The following is a 6000-nucleotide window of genomic DNA, read 5'->3' as shown; positions in this document are numbered from 1 at the left end:
TTCACATTTTGTCATATGTCTTAGTATGTTGTATAAGTCTTTAGGTTTTTGTTTTAACAGCAACATGCCAGTTGTTGTCTACTGGAGCATTCACATAAAAAATTTGTTGACACTCGATGCTAAAACAAATGGTTTGTCATTCAAACATCTGTAGTTGATGTTAATAAATGTGAACGTAAATTCATCAACTTAAATGTCTCTTTGACATGCGCTCAAAACATCATACCATTCACATATAAATATAACATACTTTAGTCTCTCACAGTAACTAATCCCATGATATCAGTGATATATCTATAATATTCAGCTTTACTAACATTAAGAGTATATGTATTAACAAGAACACCACTAGTATGATATTTCATGTATGTATCTTTGTCCTTTGTATGAAATCTAAATCCATTTTATATGAACCTATTATAATATGAATGCATTGCTATTTGAGAATTGAGACAACCAAACAATATTTTCTGGTACATATTGATTCCCTTCATCACATTTTTTTTTAATATGTAATAGTACATATACATATATAAATGTCATAAACAATGTAAATGACAAAATATTATGTAAATATGTATGAACCATACATGTTCTTCAAACCAATCCCTAAAACATTATTTTAAGGAAATGTTTCATGTCATTAAGATTTTTCACACGTTATTTGGTAACCAATCTCCAGTGTTGCCTATAACACAAAAAGTTCATATTATAACATCAATATATATTTTATGAACAACACATTATACATAAGTGAAATTTATGATATTCTTACATACTATATGGTAGAACAACCTTATGATTAAATAGTATGTATATATGCACTTGTTGGCGAATTAAGATGTCCATGGTTACCAACTTTGATGCGTCTAATAGACTCTCTCCGCATTGTATTGATCTTCTTGATGAACAATAATGTCTTCAACATTCATTTCAAGTTGATTCATTTTTTATTTTATACCTATGTAATATGTTAAACAAAATGTCATATATTCATCTGCCAAGCAGCTTATTGCAATTGGCCCTTCTGATTGACTTTAATTATGTACATATTTTTTAACTTAAAATAGTACACGCATAAAGAAATAGTAACAATTTTTTGTTTTTAAACATAAAGCATTGAGGTGCGACGACACAACAATTCAAAAAGGAGGGAGCTATGCCATTCGAATCAATGAGGCAACTTTCATTTATATAACAAATTCAGTTCGTACAAAATCACATATATATGTATGACAAAAATGCCCCCAAACCATAGAATTGATGCCTAGCATAAACAAGACATCAATATAACCAAAACAAGACATGCTGACACTACAAAAGACCCAAAACCTTCACAGTAGGATGTGAGTGAAGCCATCTGATCAACCTGCTACCCCGGGTTCGCCAAAACCTAAAAAAGGAAACAACTGAAGGCTTAGCCTTCGTAGTATGACAACAAGCCAGGTAAAATTCCTAACCCTCTTAGGTAGGGCTCAAATATGAGATATAACAATTACGAAATATCACATTCAATAGGCCATCACCTATACCACAACATGCAAAGACCACAATATCACATTCAATAGCCACATGCAATTCAGGCATAACGCATCATTCATATTACTTCACTCACATTCACAATCACGTTCTTCTCATTTACTCCATCACACATACCATGACGTGGAAAGGCCACTCAATAGCCACAATAACACATTTAACAATCACACTTCAATCACGTATACTTCATTCTCATTCTTTCATTCACATGTACATCATTCACATATATTTCTTTCATAAACTTTCATTTTCATTAGTTTCGGTGAATTGACAGTTCATGTGGGTGCAAACACAGGCACGTGCGCACCGCGGGCGGCCTGCAACTGGGAGACAACCCCCGTGGTAGCCCGAAACAGTATGGATCTATTCCCGCTGCAGCGGTAGAGCATTCATCTATGGATGTGTGAATTTCAAGGAGAGATACTTAGCCTTCCCTAGGACACACAGGTTGGAAAGGCGAGAGCTCAACACTCTAAGTACATCACACAACAGTATTCTGAGGCCTTGTACCGCCTGTGCTCCGAATAGGTGAGACCAGTGGCGAATGCGGGACAACTCCCAAACACAATGCCACAACCCACTGGCTTCTCATCTCTTATTCTTTCTTTCTTATCATTATAATTGCACATTCACAAAATGACTGGCTAGCTCATAAGGTTGGTTCACTTCACGAGTGCACCCACACCTCCAATTGCCTCCACACGAGGGCTACACATAACATTTACATTCTTAGATAGCCGTCATAGCAATACGAGTACAACTACCCTTCAATTCATTCATTTGTATTCATGCCCATGGCAATGCATGTACAACATATCACAACATTCACAATCATGCACATCGGTCACATCTTTCAAAACTTAGCCAAACCACGGAGAGTAGTCTCGATCCTTGATTGGCTCGTAGCTGTCCTAGGCAATTATCATTTTAGGATGCTTTCTAATGCACAATTGGAGTCGAGAAGATACTCGACTCGATACCCCACCTCATCTGTCTTAAACAGTTATCAATTATAGCATGCCTATGTCATGCATAGTCATTTAACATAAACAAAACTAATCGCATGCATTCAATCTTATGCATGCATTCATTCAATCACATTACAATCATTCAATCACATCACTATCCGAAGATCCAACTATCCTGGAACACACATTCACAAATTGGCCCCAAGAATGAATTTACCTGGAATACCGCATACCTGTCGCTCGTCGACAAAACACCCAAAATGCCTCAAGCTTCAAATCATGTTGCTCAAGGTCTACTGGACGTGCTCGGTGTACCTGCAAACACAATCAAGCAATAAGATTTCGTCTCACTTCGCTTTACAATTTATAGAAGTGTAAAATATAATCATTGAGGCATGTCATCACCTCAAGAAGGTGTCGGTGGTAGTACCGACTCACAAAACCCTCCAATAGGCCTCTACCCAAAATATTGAGGTTGACATCAAATGATTCAAGCTCCGCACTATCGATTTGAACTAATCACAAATCCGTTTCTCCCTTGCTTCCTTAGTTGAGGCATCATCCTAACATATCTATTATTCCCCAACAACCAACGTGCGTGCCCTCAACAAAAACATACTTCACGAGTTCGCTAACACGGTTCTAAATCTTCTCATCCATAACGAACCTCTACCATGTTTCCAAATAGCTTCGAGAATCAACTTATCATGCTAAAAAGGTCATTATAAGCATAGATCATCGCCTCTCCAAAATAATCTTAGACTCTCCAAAAAGCAAAATCGTTAACATATATCTCAAATCATCAATTCATAATTCTAGCATGCTCAATTAATAATTATACTTGCTCCAACATAAAATAGTCAACCATCTAGGCTCGATTAGGCCTTGCTCACCCTAATTAAGAGTCCAAACTGATGCGATACTTCCGGCAGCCACCTCCCAAGTTTGTGTGATTCTCAAGCGGCTAAAGTCCTTCACTGCCGCCACCACCAATGCCCTCTGGTCGCTACTATGAGGGAAGAATGCATCACCAAACTGCAGTCCAAACCAATAGCCACCAAAATAATAAAAAACAACAATAAGGAGGTTAGAAGAGGACCTTCCGCAGTGAAGAGCTGGTTCGGCTGAAGATGGGAGACACTCGGAGTGAGGAAAAACTAGTGGGAAAGAGAGAGTGTGCAGAGGGAGAGTGCGCGATTGAGGGAAGACTGACAGGGAGAGGGTTCAGGCAGAGGGGAGGGAAATCGAGTGGGGGTGGGGAGGGGAATGGGAGAGATGGTGAGGAGGAGATAGATGAGATGAGAAGAGAACTCGAACAAAGAGGGAGAGGGAGAGGGAGAGAGAAAACGTGCAGGCAGAAGGAGGGTGCTGACGGGGAGGGGAGAGGCTACGTAGGAGGGAGGAGGAGAAGAAGGAGGAGGCGGAGAGAAATCGGAAGTCTCACCTGAGCACCGCTGCCGTTCTCGTCGCCGCCCTGCACCAACCTCCGTCTTCTTCTTCTTCTTCGCGCTGGCACGAGAGGCAACAAAGGGGGACTGAGAGGAAGATGAGGGAGAAAGGGAAAGACGAGGGAGAAAACTCCTCGCGTCGGGCTCTCATGCAACAAATTTCGGGTCCGGGTCTAGACCCGCTCCAGCCCGTTCTGAAAACATAAAGCGTTACACATGTTCTATTGTTTACAATTTGTTTCAAATAAAAGAAATAACAGACCTCTCAATAGGATACATCCAATGATATTGCACTAGTGTACCCAATCAAATCTCATTTGCTAAATGAATTGTTAAATGCACTATTATATTAAAAAAACTTGGTAAGAATATTATCCCTAAGTGACAAAGTGTTAGCATAATTTGTTGTTCTAATTCTTGTAACTTAGTATCTATTATGACAATCACACACAATTTTCTAAGAAACTTAAAATATTTTACTAACACGAGACTCACCTTCTTGGATAGAGATTTCCTTAAAGGCAAAGGAAGAAATTATTGTAAAAGTATGTGAAAATCATGACTCTTCATATCGGAGATCTTGTGTCCTTTCACAACTACTTTGCTCGATATGTTGCTTGAATAACCATATGAAACTGTTAAATTCTTCAATGCATGACAAAAGATAATGCTTTAGTCCAGTTCATGTTGTAACATGCTGGAGGAAGTACCCACCTATCTGAATTTGGATGTTGTCGTACATAAGTGACTCTTATATGTTCATTTCTGTCAAGTCTATTCTAGCTTTCAACTGGTTTTTTGATTTGATGCCTATATTTAATAATATACCAATGATGTTGTCACAGATCTATGTGCGTAACTTCTAAATTATGATGTAATATATTATGCTTTTAATATGCCAAAGTAAACAAAATACTTTTTTTTTTTCAATTATATCCGAGTCATTCCTTCATATCTCTGTTGAACATTATATTATCTAACAATTTTGACCTTGCAATCATTTACTTTGGAGCTGATCTCAATTCCACTTTATCATCAAATATATGTTTGTTTGTTTTTTTTTGATAACTCACACATACAACACATCTTTTTACTATGCTTTAATTCGCAACTACATGTACCTTTATAACAAACGAGACAAACTAGTTTACCTTTCGTACTCCAACCCGATATTTATGCATATTCTAAAAAGTCATGTATGACCTATAATAAAGTTTTACATTGTCGTCTAGATATCTATGCCAATTGCATTTGGAGTTATTGGTCATGAGATAATAAATGGTAACATATAAGGTTACTTCATCCACATATAAGGTTACTTCATGTACAACCAAAGTGGCAAATGTTATATCACCAGCAAAACAAGTCATATATTAGAAGTTGAACTCAAATTTTCAAATGAGTTAAAACCATAAATATCTAAATCAAAACATACATTTCGAGATTCTAATACAATTGATGAGTGCATCTCATCAAAACTCTTCCATGCTATACCATCTGCTAGGTATCTTAAGATTTGATTCTTTACACATTAAGTCATATGTTTTGCAACTTGAGTTATTATAAATATTCTCTTGTAAAGGAAAAATATAATAAAACCTCTATTTGGTACTTCTGACGCTTATTCGCCTTTGTCCTATTCAATTCATGATGATACTTTTATTTCATCGGCATTTCATTTGCCTTTTCCATTCCTGAAAAACGTACAAATATTTGAACACACGTCAAATTTTTAGCAATCCACAGATTTTTCTTTACACCTGACCGCGTCCTGAAGCAAACTCAGGCGATTTCCACGAGTGTGAGGGCGCGACGCGCGACGCGCGACTGTTAGGTGTTCAGGCTCCTGTCTCCACCTGACTGTCGCTCGCTTCTGCCCCAGACGCGATTTCCTGCCTACTACTCTCCCTCTCTCTTCTTTCATTCTCCTCTCTTCCTCGCGTCTGAACCAGCAATTGATTGAATTGAATAGGTCCTTGCTTCTGCTTCCTCTCTCTGGTAAATTTCTGTGTCCATTTTGGATTTAACCATGAATCCCATGGCAC

At 37.8% G+C, this 6000-nt stretch overlaps 1 protein-coding gene across 2 annotated transcripts in view; it reads left to right on the top strand.

Moving 5' to 3' along the window:
* Positions 1 to 5685: 5685 nt before the first annotated feature.
* Positions 5686 to 6000, top strand: part of LOC116266031 (vacuolar fusion protein CCZ1 homolog B) — a 29400-nt gene continuing 29085 nt past the window's right edge. Inside the window, exon 1 of one of the 2 annotated variants that reach the window (XM_031647096.2) lies at positions 5686 to 5953. The gene's annotated coding sequence lies outside the window, so the exon portion shown is untranslated. The remainder of the gene's footprint in view (positions 5954 to 6000) is intronic. The other variant, XM_031647095.2, reaches the window with a different exon arrangement.

This window comes from Nymphaea colorata, chromosome 12, assembly GCF_008831285.2.
Source record: "Nymphaea colorata isolate Beijing-Zhang1983 chromosome 12, ASM883128v2, whole genome shotgun sequence".
NCBI classification, from domain to species: domain Eukaryota; kingdom Viridiplantae; phylum Streptophyta; class Magnoliopsida; order Nymphaeales; family Nymphaeaceae; genus Nymphaea; species Nymphaea colorata.
The sequence above is the reverse complement of the archived record's forward strand: the minus strand, read 5'-3'. Positions and strand labels throughout refer to the sequence as shown.